This window comes from Nomascus leucogenys, unplaced genomic scaffold (genome assembly GCF_006542625.1).
Source record: "Nomascus leucogenys isolate Asia unplaced genomic scaffold, Asia_NLE_v1 001269F_44721_qpd_obj, whole genome shotgun sequence".
NCBI classification, from domain to species: domain Eukaryota; kingdom Metazoa; phylum Chordata; class Mammalia; order Primates; family Hylobatidae; genus Nomascus; species Nomascus leucogenys.
In genome coordinates this window covers 1-18,116 of record NW_022096109.1, presented here as the reverse complement: position 1 = coordinate 18,116, position 18,116 = coordinate 1, and the positions used below count along the sequence as shown (strand labels likewise).

At 53.5% G+C, this 18,116-nt stretch overlaps 2 pseudogenes; one reads left to right on the top strand and one right to left on the bottom strand.

Moving 5' to 3' along the window:
• The window catches only part of LOC100592423, a 31,477-nt pseudogene extending 17,779 nt beyond the window's left edge, over positions 1-13,698 (top strand).
• A 102-nt stretch (positions 13,699-13,800) lies between these two features.
• LOC115833821 lies at positions 13,801-18,112 on the bottom strand (annotated as a pseudogene).
• Between the last annotated feature and the right edge of the window lie 4 nt (positions 18,113-18,116).

The following is an 18,116-nucleotide window of genomic DNA, read 5'->3' as shown; positions in this document are numbered from 1 at the left end:
TGACACAGGCATGGGTATGTTCTTGGAAGTGCTGTTCACATGGAAATATAAAATAACATTGACCTATGTCCCCCCTTAACAGTTGATTACATGTTTTAAAACTGCTGTACATGGATACCACAACATCCTACATAGCTTAAAAAAAATTCATGCCCTTGGCAGCAACAAGGATGGACCTGCAGGTCACTATGCTAAGCAAACTAACACAATCTAACAGAAAACCAAACACCACATGGTCTCGCTTACAAGCAAAATACCTATACACCATACAATGACTTTGTGATCCCTTTTTTCTCTCTCTCATTGGACACTGAAATCCCTGCTGACAAAAGCAAATAAAAAACTGTGAGACCAACACTTTAGAGCTTCTGCATGGGGGAGAAAACAATGAACCCAAAAAGAAAGCATCTTACCTTGGCGGAAAGGATGACTGGGTTAAAATTGTGGAAAATCGTAATTTTGGAAGGGGTTGTTATCTAACATATTCAAGCACTAAAGCTACTAAGTGGGGGAAAGATTAAAAAAATACACAAGCTAAAAATATCCAAAGGACCTGCACAATCGCTTCCGCAAAGGACATGAAACTGATTCATAGGTGAAAAAAAAAGATTCTCCACATCACTAATCACTCCAAACATGTAAGTCAGAATCACACTCCAATATCAGATACCATCAAACTCCACTGAGATGAATATTACCCAAAACAGCAATTAACATTTTTGGAAGGTAGCAGCCAGTGTAGACTTACAGAAAGGGAAACTCTTATACGCTATTGATGCCAATGTGAATTAGCGAATACACTGTGAAAAAGTTGGGATGTTCCTCACACTGCATACGCATTTAAAGCAAAGGAAACCGGTACCTTAAGGAGTTACCTGCCTTCCCATGTTTCATGACAGTATTCACAATATAGAAGATATGGAATCAACCTACCTGTCCACCCAGATGAGGGGATGAGGAAACTGCAGTATATCTGCACAACGCAATACTCTTCATCCATAACAAAGTAATGTAATTTTCATTTGGAGCCATATGGATGAACCTGGAAAATATGTTAAATAAAATAAACCAGACATAGAAAAACAAGCACAGATTCATCTCACTTATACGGAATCCATAAAACTTTGCCTTCGATAAGTATTGGTTTTCTGAGGAGAGGGGAAGGAGGGAATGGGAGGATTGGTTGTGGAAATAAAGTTGCAGTTAGTTGGGACAGATACATTCTTGTGCTCTATACCACAGCTCGGTGATTCTGGTTAATACTGTATTTTTCAAAAAAGCTACAGGGAGCAATTCCAATGTTTTCACAGAAGAATAATAATACCTGTATGAGAGAACAGATATGCCAAGTACCCTGATTTGATCATTACTAAAAATATACATGAATAGAAACGTCCCAGAGGAACAACAGTCCCAGCAGACTCTCTAATTATATACTTTATGATGCACAGAAATTTAAGAAATGTGAATACACAATGCTGATGATCACATGGAACCACAAATGGCCCTGAATGTCTAAGGAATCCTGAGAAATAGAAACTAAGTTGTAGGACTCACAATCCCTGATATGCCGCTGTGCTGCAGCCTGGGTGAGAGAATGAGACTCTCTCAAAAAAAAAAGTTGGAAAATTTGAGGGAAACATAGAAGTGATAACTATAGGGACTCTGTCACTCGGGCTGGAGTGCAGTGGCATGATCATGGCTCACTGCAGTCTTGACCTCTCCAGCACAAGTGATCCTCCCACCTCTGCCTCCTGAATAGCTGGAAGGAACTACAGGCACACACCACCATGCTTGGCTAATTTTTTTGTATTTTTTGTAGAGATGAAGTTTTGCCATGTTGCCTAGGCTGGTCTCAAATTCTTTGGCTCAAGTGATCTGCCCACCTTGGCCTTGCAGAGTGCTTGGATTACAGGCATGAGCCATCATGCCTGGCCATAAAAAAACACGCATGGCTATATCAAAGTGAAAAGTTTTTCCAAGGAAAAGGCAGCAATGAACCCAAAAAGAAAGGCTGGGAGAACGTTTTGAGGAATCACATTAATAACATTAACTAAGGGGTTGTTATAGCAAATATGCAACACATTACCAGTACTAAGTAGCAACCAAAAAACCAATGATCCACCCAAAACTGAGCAGGGACTCTGAATAGACATTTCTGCACAGGACAGTAAACCACACAAAGGGTCCCTTCCCCCGGTCAGGTGGCCATGACTAGAGGAACAGAGTTAGGCAAGCACTGCAGGGAGTGGAGAAATGCAACCCTCTATGTCCCGACGGCAGAGACACAGACTTAAAAATTCACCAGACCGGGAGCGGTAGTTAATGCCTGTAATCCCAGCACTTTGGGAAGTTGAGGCACGAGAATTGCTATGAGCTCAGAAGTTTGAGACAAGCCCAAGCAACATGGCGAAACCCTGTCGCTACCAAAAATACAAAAAAAAAAAAGATAGCTGGGCATGGTGGCACAGGCCCAGATACTGTTGGGGCTGAGGCTGGAGAATCCCTTGAGCCCAGAAAATGGAGGTTGCAATGAGCTGAGATCCACCACTGCACTCCAGCCTGGGCAACAGGGCAAGACTGTATCTCCAAAAAAAAAAAAACAATTTAAAAAATCAGCAAACCCTGGAGGTTAAGTTGGATCCTTTCCATCTGAGGCTTGAAAGCAAGGCAGCCAAACTGGGGCCTGGCCCCTACACCCCACCTGGGCTGGGCTTCCCCTTCCTCCCACAGCCAGAGCTTTCCTCTCTGTCTGTCTACAGGGGGAGTCTCCCTCAGAAACAGCCCTAAAGCCTCCTACACGGTCCAACCTCAAAAGCCCTCAGGGAATGAGTACTACTGTAAAATTAATGGTAAGATATCAAGAGAGAAACAAGGAGTGAGAATCTAGCAGAACTACACAGAACATTCCAGAAAACGAAAGCTTCTGTACTCACCATGAAAGAAAAACGCTCCAAAGAAGCTGGGCCATGGAGAAGCCACACCAAAGCGCTGTCCTCAGCAGCCAGTGCCATGGACAGGAGGTGTTTCTTCCCCAGGATGCGCCCTCAAGTTATCCCGAAGCTGCCGCAGCGCCCGGTGACTCCTGATAATTCTAAAATTCATATGGAATCAAAAAAGAGCCGGCACAGCCAAAACAAGACTAAGCAGAAAGAACAAATTTGGACACATTACATTACCTGACTTCAATCTATACTACAAGGCCATCGTCAGCAAAACAGCATGATACTGGTATAAAAATAAACACATAGACCAATGGAATAGAATAGAGAACACAGAAGTAAATCCAAATACTTACAGCCAACTGGTCTTTGACAAAGCAAACAAAAACATAAAGTGGGGAAAGGACGCCCTACTCAATATATGCTGCTTGGATAATTGGCAAGCCACATCCCAAGAAATGAAACTGGATCCCCATCTCCTACCTTAAACAAAAGTCAACTTAAATCTGAGACCTGAAACCATAAGAATTCTAGAAGGTAACACTGGAAAACCCCATTGGCTTAGGCAGAGACTTCATGACCAAGAACCCAAAAGCAAGTGCAACAACAATATGAAGATAGACAGGTGAGACTTACTTAAGCCAAAAAGTTTCTGCACAGCAAAAGAACAATTAGCAGAATAAACAGACAACCCACGGAATGGGAGAAAATCTTCACAATCTATACATCTGAGAAAGGACTAATATCCAGAATCTACAAGGTACTCAAATTAACAGGAAAAAAAAACAATCCCTTCAAACAATGGGCTAAGGACTTGAATAGACAATTCTCAAAAGGAGATATAAAAAATGGCCAACAAACATGAAAAAATGCTCATCATCACTAATAATCAGGGAAATACAAATCAAAACCACAATGTCAGGCCAGGAGCGGTGGCTCACACCTGAAATCCCAGCAGTTTGGGAGGCTGAAGCGGGTGGATCACAAGGTCAAGAGATGGAGACCACCCTGGCCAACATGGTGAAACCCCGTCTGTTCTAAAAATACAAAAATTAGCCAGGAGTGGTGGCGGGCACCTGTAGTCCCAGCTACTCAGGAGGCTGAGGCAGGAGAATCCCTTGAACCCAGGAAGCGGAAGTTGCAGTGAGCCAAGGTTACACCATGGCACTCCAGCTTGGCGACAGAGCAGACTCCATCTCAAAAAAAAAAAAAAAAAACCCACAAATGCCATGCCAGCCTACTCCAGCAAGAATGGCCACAATCAAAACATCAAAAAATAAAAAATACTGGTGGGCATTTGGTGAAAAGGGAACACTGTTATACTGCTAGTGGGAATGTAAACTAGTACAACCACTATAGTAAACAGTGTGGAGATTTCTTAAAGAACTAAAAGTAGAACTACCATTTAATCCAGCAATTCCATTACTGGGTATCTACTCAGAGAAGAAAAGAAGTCATTATATAAAAAAGATGCCAGCACACGCAAGTTTGTAACAGCACAATTCACAATAGCAAAAGTATGTAACCAGCCCAAATGCTCATCAATGAGCAGATTAAGAAATTGTGACATACATCATGGAATACTATTCAGCCATAAAAAGGGAAAAAAATAACAGGATTCACAGCAACCTGGATGGGATCAGAGACTATTATTATTCTTTTTTTCTTCCTTGAGACGGAGTCTGCTCTGTCGCCCAGGCTGGAGTGCAGTGGCATGATCTCAGCTCACTGCAACCTCTGCCTCTCAGGTTCATGCCATTCTCCTGCCTCAGCCTCCCAAGTAGCTGGGACTACAGGAGCCCGCCACCATGCCCAGCTATTTTTTCGTATTTTAGTACAGACAGGGTTTTCACCATGTTAGCCAGGATGGTCTTGATCTCCTGACCTTGTGAGCCGCCTGACTCAGCCTCCCAAACTGCTGGGATTACAGGCGTGAGCCACCGCTCCCAGCCGATCAGAGACTATCATTCTAAGTGAAGTAACGTAAGAATGGAAAAGCACACATCGTATGCTCTCGCTAGTAAGAAGGAGCTAAGCTATGAGGATGCAAAGGCATTAGGATACTACAACGGACTTTGGGGACTTGGGAGAAAAGGTGGGGGGGTGAGGAATAAAAGACTACAAATGGAGTGTATACTGCACAGGTGTTGGGTGTACCAAAATCTCATGAATCACCTCTAAAGAACTTACTCATATAATCAAACACCATCTGTTCCCCAAGGAGGGTGGATCACCTAAGGTCAGGTGTTCTAGACCAGCCTGACCAACATGGTGAAACCCCGTCTCTACTAAAAATACAAATATTAGCCGGGGGTGGTGGCAGGTACCTGTAATCCCAGCTACTCAGGGGGCCAAGGCAGGAGAATTGCTTGAACCCAGGAGGTGGGGGTTGCAGTGAGCCAAGATCATGCCATCATACTCCAGCCTGGGGACAAGAGCTAGACTTCATCTCAAAAAAAAAAAAAAAGTTACACGAGATTCTCCCCCCTTCCTTTTTCTCTTGCAAAGAGGTGGTGATGAACCAGATTTGCTCATGCAGGTGACAATACTCTTGAAAATGGTGGCAGCGAGCCTGGTGTGGTGGCTCACACCTGTAATCCCAGCACTTTGGGAGCTGAGGCAAGTGGATCACCTGAGGTCAGGAGTTCAAGACCAGCCTGAACAACATGGAGAAACCCCGTCTCTACCAAAAATACAAAATTAGCTGGGCATGGTGGCACATGCCTGTAATCCCAGCTACTCGGGAGACTGAGGCAGGAGAATCACTTGAACCCAGGAGACAGAGGTTGCTGTGAGCTGAGATCACCCCATTGCACTCCAGCCTGGGCAACAAGAGTGAAACTCCGTCTCAAAAAAAAAAAAAAAAAAGGAAAGAAAGAAAAAAAGAAAATGGTGGCAGAGACATGAAATGAAGAGAATACAGTTCACTTAATAATCTCATAAATTGGAACTTATTACCCCCATGACTCTTGCATAGCTCCATACAAATGTGAGATGAAATGGCTGTTTGCTACCAGTATTTTATGTGATGCTTCATTTTTTGATTCCTTGAGTAACTACTTACAACCGATTAGCCCACTTAATGCCAGAGGATGCAATTTTTTGAATTTTTGCATGAGTGAAAAATCAGACCTTGTCGATGACCCTGAGCAGTAAGATGTTAAGTAACTTCCTCATGCTCAGCATTCTAATAACGGAACACTAGGCATAAGTGGGTTAACACGATCATGAAAGCATACCTATTCAAGTAACTAATACAACTGATTTTTTTCCTCACCTCTAAAACATAGTAAGAGACCAGTTATTTTAAAAATACAACACAGAAACAAGCAGTTTCTTTTTAACTCAGTTTCGGTTTGTTGTTTGTTAAGGCCATTGCTTGGCATAAAGAAAACAAAAAGAGAAAAATAAACCACAATAGAAACACGAAATAGAAGCAGCATCAAAAGAAAATGAAGAGAAACAAGAAGATGAGAAGGCAATACAGACTAGAAAAAACAGCAGGTGTGGGAATTAGAAGGCCTATCACGATACCTTTTATCCCCTTCCCCAATTCGTGAAATTTGAAAAAGTCCGAGACTACCACAACAAAAAAGGAACAAAAAAGATACACAAATAATCACCCCTTAAGTTTTGTTAAGAATGAGACAATTCTGCCCCTCACACCTGGCTCGGTCACCAGCAGGAGGAGGGCACCCTCCAGAGATTGCAGGAGAAGGGGGAGGACTCCTCCTTTCCCTAGGTGCGCCTCCACCACTGCCACCGAGGCCCAGTACAGTACCCGCAGGTTCCTCCCCACCCCCACCCAGGTCGGGCTGGGCCTTGCAATGCTCCTACGCCCCCTTCCCAACCCACAGACTTGCTGCTGCTACCACCACTAGCACCGATGCCAATACAACCGCTGCCGCCCTCAATGCAGCAGCCCACCCTACAAGGTTCCTACCACCTTGCCCCCGCGGGCACCCTCCTACCACTCCAGTCGAGCTGCAGTCTCTGTCACTGCCATCAATCTCATGAGACCAGCTGCAGAGCCACACCACATGCAGGCTCCAGTTTACCACAGGTGACTCTTCCTTCTCCTCCTCCTCCAGCCTGGCTTGGAGCAGCTGGGAGGGCAAAGCCAGAAAAGCCTAGAATGGGATGCAGGGAGTGGTAGTGTTAGAGCCTCACCTTGTCACGCTGGCCACTGGGTGGCAAGGACCAGTTTCAGCGAAGGCACTCACACCCACCCTCCGAAGTCCAGCCTCTCCTTCTGGCAAAAGCTGGCCAGGAACTGGGGCCTGGAGTGGGTGTGAGGGCCTTCGCCGAAACCGCTCCCATCCAGGTGCAGCTGGCCAGAAACTGCTGGGCCCACCCGGGCTGCACTCCTCCAACAGCAGGAGTAGGAGAAACTCAGACCCAGCCAGCCCTCCCCACCCAAGTGCTGGTTCCTGTTCCTGACGCCTCCACCCACAGTGCCCTGGCCCCACAGTGCCCCATGATGCCCACCAATCCCTCCCTGCCCAGCAGTCCCAGGTGGTCTCCGAAACACACAGCGTGAGGCACGGGCCACAGAACCACAGTGCGTGTGGGGGCCCTGCCATGCTCACAATTGCATGAGCAGGAGAAGATCACCCTCTAGAGTCTGGAATCTGGGAAAAGAAGAATGGTCACTGGAAGGAGAAAGGAGGCGGCACCACGATTGCTGTTGCTGCCACCTCTGCAGCCCATCAATGCCATGCAGCGTAGCCCCTGACAGCACCCCTAACCTGCTCCTTGCCACCAGCAGTGTAGCCCCCGGTTAGCACGCCTAACACATCCTGTGCCAGTTGCACGCAGTATAACCCCAGTACCCCTCTCAAGCCACCCCCCCACCCCACAGGCAGTGTAGCACATTGCAGTGCCCACAGCCTGACCCAGCCATGGGTGTTGCTGCACTAGACAGCGCCCCAAACCTGCCGCCCCCACCACCCCCCACAGGCAGTGCAACTCCTGATAGTGCACCCCAAGTGAGGTCAGTGCAGCACTCTAACACCCCTAAACCACCGCCCACTGCCAGCCTTGTAGCTCCAGATAACCACCCAACCCACCCCCTGCCGCAGACAGTGGAGCAGAAAATAGCACCCCTAACCCGTCACCCACCAACAGCAGTGGACGTTAGTGCACACAACCTGCCTCCCCCTACCACCGTGGGCAATGTAGCCCCCGATAACCAGCCAACCTGCCCACCGCCAGCAATACAACCCCAGAGTGCACCCCCAACCAGCCACCTGCCACAGGCAGTGCAGCCTAGGGCAGTGAGCCCCAAAATGACACCCAAAACTCACTCACCCAACGACATCTCTACCACTCTGGCCGAGGTGCAGCGTCCGACTTCACCACCAATCACAGCGAGGTGAGCCGCCATGGCGCAGGCTCCAGCCTCCAGCATGCGTGGGTGCCTCTCCCTTCTACTCTTCCTCCTGCCTGGCAGGAGAAGCTCCCGCTGCCAGCCGCCCTCCTACCGCTCCGTCGCCACCGCCAACCAGACGGACCCAGCACCCAAGCTCTAGCCGGCACCAGACGGCGGCCCCTCTCCTAGTCCTCTAACCACAGAACCCAACACCGCCACTGAAGCCCCCGAAATGACCTGAAGCCGCTCTCACCGTGCTTTATATATGGAGGTTACGCACATGCGTTCCTGGACTACATGTTCTGATTGGATGAGAGAAAAACCTCTAGGCCTACTCTGATTGGACTTTATTTTCATGCTGTGATTGGTCATCTTAAGACTTGCTCTCATCCAATCAGAACATGATAATAAAGTCCAATCCGAGTAACCTGGAGGGTTTTTCTCATCCAATCAGAACATGCAGTCCAGGAACCCTCATATATATATAACCTCAGTATATGAATGATCCTGAAGGGAAGGCAGGTCCTTCCAGGTTCCCGTATCTTCCTGTAGAGCTGCTCAGTGCCCAGATTAGAGGACTGGGAATGGGTAATCACAGGCCGTACGCTGGAGGCTGGAGCCGCGGCAGCGTGGTTCGCCTCGCTGCAGTTGGTGGTGATGGCGACGGAGAAAGCAGTGCGGCATCAGCGGTAGGAGGAGGAAAATAGTTTTGGGATAGATGGAGGGAGGTAAAGAGGGTGGTTAGTGACAAAGGGAAAAGAGAATAGCGAGCAGGAGAAGGCGTTGCAAAAAGACAGTGGGGAAAAGATGGTGGGAAAAAAAGTTTTTGGGTAGATGGAGGGGAAAAGAGGGTAACAAGTAGGGGAAGGGAAAAGGGTAGCCAGCGGGAGGAAGACAAGGTTTTGCAAAAAGACAGTGGGCAGAAAAGAAAGACGGTGGAGAAAGAAAAGAGATCACGGTGCGATCTCGGCTCACAGCAACCTCCACCTCCCAGGCTCAAACGATTCTCCTGCCTTAACCTTCCAAGTAGCTGGGACTACAGGCACGCGCCACTATGCTCAGCTAATTTTTCTTTTGTTTTGTTAGTAGAAACAGGCCAGGCTAGTCTTTAACTCCTGACCTCAACTGATCCACCTGCCTCAGCCTCCCAAAGTGCTGGGATTACAAGCATGAGCCACTGTGCCCGGCCGAACTTCCCTTTTCTTTCCATTTCTTGGTATTTGGAAAGTGAGCAGCCGTGGAACAGCCGGTGTTTTCAGCTGGTGCAAACCCAGCTGGTATGCTCGTAAGGCTTCTAGCTGAAAGAAGTGTCCGCCCTGCAGTCTCGCTGCCATCCCACCACCTTCCAGAAGCAGGACACCAGCTGTGTGTGCTCTTGGCCCATGGTGAGCCTGTGCTCTGGTGCTCGTCTTGCCAGTTTTCCCACCCCTTGTTTCGGGTGAGGTCCCTGCCCGGCTGGCATGGGAAGGAGGATGGAGAGTGGTCACCACTGTAGTTTGTTGCAGAGTGAGTTTGGTGGCTGCCTTGCTTGGGCCCAGCTCCCATGTTTCTCCCGCTTGGCTGCAACTCCAGCCCTGCCCTGTCCCCCATAGCTTCCTGCCCAGCCCCACACCACAGCCTTCCCAGCACCCAGAAGCAGCACAAACCCCACAGAACTCCAATGTCCCCTCCCCTAGGCCTTTACACACACCTGGTAAGCCAGGCATGGGACCCACAGCTCCATCGTGTGAGCTGTACACAGCCTGGCGGGTTGAGGTGCTAGGTCACCCCTCACCTTTACAAGGCCTCAGGTCGTACCATTCGTGCGAGCTCTGGGGCCCTCAGAGCCCAAGCTCCCCACCTGAGGGTCTAGGGCTGTGGCCTCACCCGCCCATAGCCTGCAGTGACCCCAGCTCTGTCATGAGTCCAGCTGGCTCCAGCCGGGCGAGGAGCAGCTGTACCGGGACACGCTCAAGCAGCTGTCCAAGCACATCAAGCCCCTGCACCGTGTGGTCAACAAGATCGAGAAGAACGAAGGTGGGCTGCGGCCAGGGTGGGGGCCAGTGCCCTGGGGATGCCACCGGGCTCATGTCTTAGGGTCCCCTCTGCTGTCCCAGACAGAAAAAAGGGCCTGAGCAAGATGAAGAGCCTTCTGGACATTGTGACAGACCTCCAAGCAGTGAGTTTTGCCCACAGCCAACGTAGGGTCCACAAGGGCGTGGGTCGCCCAGCCATGGATGGGCATTTGGTGATGATATGGGTTTAGCAAAGGCCCCAGGCAGCTCTTTGGGCCCTGGACAGAGGCCTCCAAGACTCCACTCTTGTGTGTGCTGGGGCTTTGAGCCCAGGCTTCATCTTGGCCAGTGCCCAGCCTTTGCCCTACTCCTGACCACTGCTGTGGCCCTCATGCTGGCCCATCACAGCCAGGTCTCATCCAGCCAGTAGTTGGGGGCCCAGCTTGCAATGGCCTGACCATCAGCTGGCCGTGATGGGCCTGAGCATGACCTGGAGCTCTGCCCCTGACTTCCCGGTGACCATGGGCAGGCGACTGCATCTCAGTTACCCCATTTGCAGCCCACGTGTGCTGTCATGAAAATGAAACAAGACGGTGCTGGTGAGAAGCAGGTGGAAGGCAGGGCCACCGGCCATGGGCTGCTGTGAGCTCGGGCAGCACCTCAGAACTGCATGGGCGTTGGCCTATACCTCCCTCTCACCTAAACTCAGGCTGTCCCCCCACCCCATCTAGAAGTGTCTCTCTGTTCTGCTTGTCCGGATAGAATGCCAGTCACTATTGCGTGGTCTTCCAGGCCTTCTTGAGTTGATTCTTCGTTAGGATTATAGGACTGAGCAAGACAGGGACTAGCCTAGGTGCAACTGAGGCCTTCCCAGCCTGGTCAGGGGCCTGGCCATGGTCCCTTCTCTTGACCCATTGCCTCACTGCCAACAGGGATGGGCAGCTCCTGGGGGTGAGGGCCGCCTGCCTAGACTCTGGGTCTGGGAACAGCTGGTCAGCTGAAGGGAGCTCCTGCAGAGGTTTCTGAGGGCCGAGGCCCAGTGGCAGTGGTTGGGATCCCAGATCCGGGCCTGAGACCTGCCATGTCTCCCAGCCCTCCAGCACAGAGCTCAACCCAAGTCCACTATCTCTGCAGGTCCCCTGAAGGCCTTGCCAAAGTGTGACATCACCCTGGAGAAACTCAAGAATGACATGGCGGTGGTGAGTGGGATGCTGGGGACCCCTGGGGGAACCGGGGCTCCCCCAAGAGCTCCTGGGAGCACCACTGGAGGGGCCTTCACGGTCAGGCTGGGTGGGGGCTGGGCCTGACCTGAGACCCTGCCCACCAGGCCTCTTCCAGGCCAGGTTCGCTGTGCTGGGTGGGAACATGGGAGAAGTCACCCTCTGTCTGCGGCCCCCATGGGTCACAGGGGCAGGGACTCTGGGGAGGACAAGGCTGTGGGAGTGGGGGGTTATACCCAGGATCAGCCAACATTGTCTGCACGAGGGTGGAGGCTCTGAGAGAGGCCTTGGGAATCTGGCTGTGAGTGGAGACTGGCCTGGGGTGGGAAGGCCCCATAAATGGAGAACTCTCAGGTCCTGGGCTTCTGACCGTGCCCATCCTACCTCCAGCCCACTGCCCCTGCTGCCGCTGACCAAACAGCAGTACCTATGCCAGCAGCTCCTGGATGCTGTCCTGGCCAACATCCACTCACCCTCTTCAACCATTCCCTGTACCGCACATTCACTCCAGCCATGACTGCCATCCACGACCCACTCATCACGTACTTCCAGCTGGGCTGGGCTTCGCAGAGGGCAGCTGGCCAGCCCTGGGCCGTGTGTATCCAATGTGGTCACCATGCTGCCTCCTCGAGGCCCTGGTGGTATGCACCCGGAAGCACAGGCTTGAGGACAACCAGCGGCAGAGCATCCCCAGCATGCTCCAGGGCTTGGTGGCCAGGCTAGACCACAAGTGCATGATAAACCTGGACCCTTCTCGCTGCAGCAACAGTGGCACCATCTGCGTGATCTGCTGGGTGAGTGTCCAGGAGGGCCAGGCTGGTGCAGGAGAGCAACCCCGACCACAGCCCCAGGCCTCTGCTGTCCAAGCCGGAGGGCACAGTGCCCAGACCCCATCCTGTGTTCATGTCCCGGCAGGCTGTCTGCTCTGTCTTCACATACACCCAGCCCAGGACAGACTGGCCATTGCCTCTGCCCCCACCCCCAGAGCCCACACACCCTCACCTCCCAACACAGATGCAGCTCTGCTTGCTTGCGGCCCTAGGGAGGTGGAAGGCAGGACCTGTGGGCACCCATCGATGCAGGTCACTCTGGGCTTCAGGTCTGGAAGTCCGAGAGTCAGAGACATCCAGGCTTTACCACAAGCCTGACCAGAACCTCCCGGGGTGTGAAGAGTCCTGTTCGGGAGCAGGGCTGTGAGGCGGGGCAGGCCAGGGCTTGTCTGGGTCACAGGTGCAGCCTTGTGTGTTGCAAACGACAAGGACCTCCCAAGTGTGCCACCATATGCCCACCGACTACCCTACCCAGAGTCCACTGTGGATGGACCGGCAGTGGCTGCACAGTGGGCAGACCCAGAGGAGCTGTCTGGGGACACACGGCAGGCAGCGGTCATTCTGGAAAACCAGGCTTCCAGTGCTGCAGGGACAGCCTCTGTGCCCCTCCCCGGCTCAGGCCCCTTCCTCCCTTCTTCTGACTTCCCCTGTGCGGGCAGGAGCGGGTTTTCCAATGGTCACCTGAGAAATAGGAGTCTCTGCTCTTCTTCTGTGTCCCTTTGCCCCTTCATCTTGTGTCAGGTCAGCTGTCCAGGGTGGCTGTGTTCGGTGGCTGAGGGGTGAGAAAGACTACGGCTCAAAGACAGACCCTGCTTTTCTCAGAGGCCACCAGGGAGCTCAGCGGAGCTGACAGGTCCTACCAGTAGCTTGGGCACACAAGGCCCCATCTGGGTGATGTGGCTCCAGAGAGTCATGTTGGCAGGGGTCAGTATTCCTGAGCCCAGAGCTGGCACACAGCAGAGCCAGGGCTGGGTCCCCAAGGTTGTCAGAGGCAAAGCCCTGGGCTCCAAATCCCGTTCAGATTCAGTTCTTCACTGATGATGAGACTCTGGGAGGAGAGCCCGACGGCCAGGCAGGCAGCGTGCAGGGCTCCTCCTGGTGCTTCAGCCAGTCCTGGGGCTGCCACTTCCCGGAGCACTGCCGGGTGTGCAGGGCGTGGGTACAGCACGGCTGCCTCAGGCTCATGCCCACTGTTCTGTTGCAGGCACCAACCCCTTCCTCAGGTCGATGCACCACTGCGTGACCTGCAGGCGGCCGCGGCTCCCGGACAAGCACTCGGTTACCACCTTGCTCAACACCTGTGCCCGGAGCATCCACAAGGCCTGCCTCTCGGCTGCCTAGCCAGGACTGCAGGGATGGCCCGCAGCCTTATCGGGGCCAAGGACGCCTGCCTCCTCTCAGACACTTCTAGGTGTTGGCGTCCATGGGGAGCCTGGAGTTAGGTTAGCTTTCCTCCTTTTCTCTCCTGCCTTGGGGATCTGCCAAGTGAAATCCCACACTTGTACAGACTGAGATGGGCGCGGTGGAGCGGGCTGCTCGCCGTGGCCTGTCCAGGGTCCGGGTCCGTCTCAGCAGCATGAGGGTGCGTTCGGGTGTTGTTAGAGCGTCTTGTGTGTGCTCAACACACCCCTGCTCCTTTCTATAGGAGAACACAGAGGACATAGGAAACCCTTCAAACACACATCGGATTCTCTGCTCACAGTTTTGGGTTCAGGCTGTGCTGCTTTGGGCAGGTGGGGCACCCCCCAGGGAAGCCCCTAAGTCCAGGGCACAGGGCTGCCTATCGGAGGGAGGGCTGGCCATGGCTGCTGCCAGCTCCCCACCACCAGCTGGGCCTCAGCCCTCACGGCATTCCTGCTGAGCACTGTGGGGCCCCCAGGGAGCAGGGGCATGAGGGATCCTGCTGCCAGCACCCGTGTCACTCGTGTGAGGGCTGTGTCCCAATTGTGAAGGATGAAGAGCGAGGCCCTCACAACCCACGTCCTCAGAACACTACGCGCTGCACCACCCAGAGAGAGTGGGCCTGGCGGTGGGTGGGGCCATGCAGTGAGCGCCTCCCTGTGTTGCCCGCTACCCTAGGCACTGGCCAGCAGCCCTTTGGTGACAAGAGTCCCCCCTTTTATGCGTACTAGCCCATCATCTGTGATTGTTATAATCTTGTTATTCCTGTGTTTGTCAGGACTTGTCACTGTGTCCCCCGCTCCATGAAACTGGGCCTACTGTCCTGTTAGGATGCTGTAAGCCCCTGGGCCTCGGCTGTCCTTTGACACACTGTCCCATTCCTTGGCCTGGTTCATCCCCCAGCTTCCTGGCAAAGTTCCTGCTCCCTGAAGCAGGGAAGAGGCTGAGATTAATGCCAACGAAGTGGGGCCGTGGGCCTGGGAAGACTGTGTGGCTGGCTGAGGGTGGGCACTAAGCTGGCCACCCCACCCCCGACAGTGGACATGGCTGTGCTGTGGTGGAGGGGGTGGTGCGGACATGGCCATGGCACTCGAGACAGCCCTCCGAGGAGGAGGGCGAGCCAGGCTGGACCCCCTGTCTGTGGTGCTGTGTCAGGGCAGGAGAGGGACAGCCTCTTGCCCCCAGGAGTGTGCAGTCTGGGCAAGAGATAGAGTGATCATTTGTTTGGAACGCAGCTCCAGCCCAGCCAGGGACCAGAAAAGCCCTCCCGCTTCCAGGGAGGATGTGCACGGCTCTGCCAATGCCTCTTCCCAGGGCCGCTGGCAGGTCCCAGGATGAGCAAGACTGGGCTGCCCAGGCAGGTCCCTGCAGACAGCGGGGGCTGGGCTAGGGGCCAAGGGCTGGGACTGGGAAGGGACGCGATGCCTGATAGGCCAGTGAGGAACCAGGCATACAACTTGGAAATAAACAAGCTTTATTTTCGGTTTTAACAGTAAGGGATACCTACGTCATCATGTCTTTTATGTAAATGCCAAATAGCAAAATAACAGCTAGAAAAAAAACAGTTTGTCAGTTTGGAGATCAAGTACTTTATCTGTCTTGAGTGTCATCTATCTTGGGAATTTGGAATTCAGCCAGGCCTAAAAGTAGTGGAAGTATCAGGAAATGCTATAGAGAGCCAGTCTCCAGCTGCAGGTTGGTGGGCTGGCAACTGACCCAGATGCGGGTGGCCAAAGCACTGAGCGATTGCAGGCGCCGTTTCTGCATTGCCTGCAGCCTCTTTGCCTCTCGGCAAAGTTGTTCTTCGGGGTCTGCTTCAGTGCGGGCAGGATGGCACGCTCCGCCACAGGTGGGCTCAGAAGCAGGCTGGGGGCAGGTAGAAGGACTGTCACCGTGAGTGGGGCCTTGCATGGCCCTCAGGGGGCCCAGAGAGGCCCCCGCGTGCTCTGCTTCTGCACCGCCACCCTCCTTCCCCACTCCTCCCTGGGGCCAGCTGCAGGGCTGCCCCACTGGTCCCTATGCCTGTGGGGACTTACCATTTCTTGGAGAAGGCTCTTGGTGGAGACCTTGGGGAAATGCATGGTTTCTTGGTCCCTGGGTGAAGGAAGAGTCAGCAGTGAGCTGTGGATAGGCCCCCAGGGATGGGGCAGAGGTGCACGAGGGCACTCACCTGGGAAAGCTAGCTTCCTCTGGGGCCGCCTGGGGCCTCTGGCTCCCTTCCAGGAGGACTTGAGGTTGCTGCAGCTGAAAGGCAGGGGCAGGGGCATGGTGGGGCCTATGGCGGCACCAGACTGCCCAGGGCCACCCCCACCACCCAGGGCCCACCTCTTGGGTCTGCAGGAGGTTGGTATTCCACAGCTCGCGGATGAGCACTTCACCACTGCCTAAGTGTGGTGGGCTTTCGCAGGGGAAGGGGCAGGATCATTGGGGGGTGTGCCCCCACCCCCATCTGCCTGCCCTGGTGCTGGCTGCTCCCCAACAAGCAGCTCCTGCGTTAGAAAGCTTCTGCTTTCTCTTCTCTGAAACAGTCATTGCAGCAGCAGAAGGTGACCTGCCTAGGTGGCATCTAACCACCCAACAGCATACGCCCCAAGGTAGCGCCCAGGCCAATGTAGGGAAGAGGGCCTGGCTCCCCTCTCCCACTGACGCAGGTGCTCTTGGGCACCAGGTGGGGTCTCTGGGACCTGGGGCCTGTCCCTTTTCTCCCCTCTGAAGGTGTTCCTAAGGGTCAGATGGGCTTCAGTGGGTGACCAGCTAGCTGCCCAGGCTGCCTCTTGGTCGTCGACCGCCACACCAGTGGGGCATCCTAGTGCTCCTAGGCCTGGTCTCTGATGTGCAGACGCAGGAGCCTGGGTCCTGCTGGTTGTGCTGCTGAAAGTGTGCCACTCTGTAGCATCCCAGGGCAGTCCCAGAAACTCAGGGATCACCATGAACCTGGTCCTGCTCTGACCCGCTGGCCTAGTGCCCTCCAAAGGCAGGCCTGTGGCAGGGGCAGCAGGAATGCAACTCACTTTTCTTGTAAGAATATTACTTCACTTTTCTCTGAGAACGTGGTTTAGGGGCTGCTACTGGCCCGCCTTGTGGGCTCAGGTCAGCACAGGTATCTGCAGGACCCCCCGGGGAGGGGAGGAAGACAGTGCCCACCGATGGGTAGAGCGTGGCCGTCATCTGCTATCAATGAGCCCTGGAGACAGGCCCCTGGAGCTAGGGGCAGAGCAGTTGGCTGATGCAGGGGTGACCTAGTAAATGAGTCATGGGGCCCTTAGGGTCAGGCAAAGACTACCTGGCCTGCCCTTGCACCCAGGAACACCCAAGCCTTACCTGGCTGCCCTTGAACCCAGGAACCTGTCCAGCTTGCTGTTGTGAAGTCGGGGCTCGTCTTCCAGGTCCGCCTTCTCGGGGACGTCAGCTTTCAAATCTTGCTTGTTGAAGGAGCCGGGCTGGGGCCTGGCCTTGCCTTGAGAGTTGGCCGCAAGTCAGACCCTACAAGGCCAGTCACTGCAGGCACCAACAGTCACTGCCCAAGTTTTCCAGGATCAGCTGTGTGTACCCAAGAAGCCCCTGCCCCTGCCTCAGTTTCCTCCTCTGTAAAGGGCAGCCTGCCTTGGAGGGTTCTGGGGGGAATCAATGAGGTTCTGAGGGTGAAGCCCATGGGTGGTGCCTGTGAATATTCTAGAACAATCAATATAGTGGAAGCTGGCCCCATTTTGGGTAAAATGAAACTGCGTGAGAGGCTTGGGACCCAGCCTGCATGGGTTTCCTCGCAAGAACAAGGCCTGTCTAGCGCCTGGGCCCATCACAGGAATGGTGGGTTAGGGCTGGGCTGAAGAAAATGCCCGGCTTCACAGAGGGGAAAAGAGGCTCTCTGCTCCTGGCTCACTCTGCAGAAGGTGCCATGAGCCCAGGGCTCCGTGGGCAGTGCCATCTCCTCCTGTGTCCTGCCTGCTTGTGGCAGGGACACGGCCAAGCAGGGCTTCTGCTGGGCAGCCAGGGTACATCTCCCTAGAAGGCCACCCGGGGAGGCCCTCCTGCCTGTTTGCTGCCCCACCCTGGGGTGCCTGCTGTGAGGCCTTACTGCCCTGTGACTGGTCCCTGGTCCTGCCCACGCCCCCTTAATCCCCTCCCGGTGGCTTCAGCTTCCAGGGCTCTTTTCAGCTGCACCTTCACCCCCAAATCCTGGAGCTTGGCCCAGCAGAGGGCGCCTGGTCAGCAGCCCTAGAGGCCACCCAGGCTGGGGTCCCCGTGGGGCAGTCACTCCTGTGAGCACATGGACGCCAGCCTGCTCACCTGAATTAGAGATGGACTTGACAGACTGGAAGCTTGACGTGGAGAGGCTGTCTGCAGGAGAGCGCACAGTG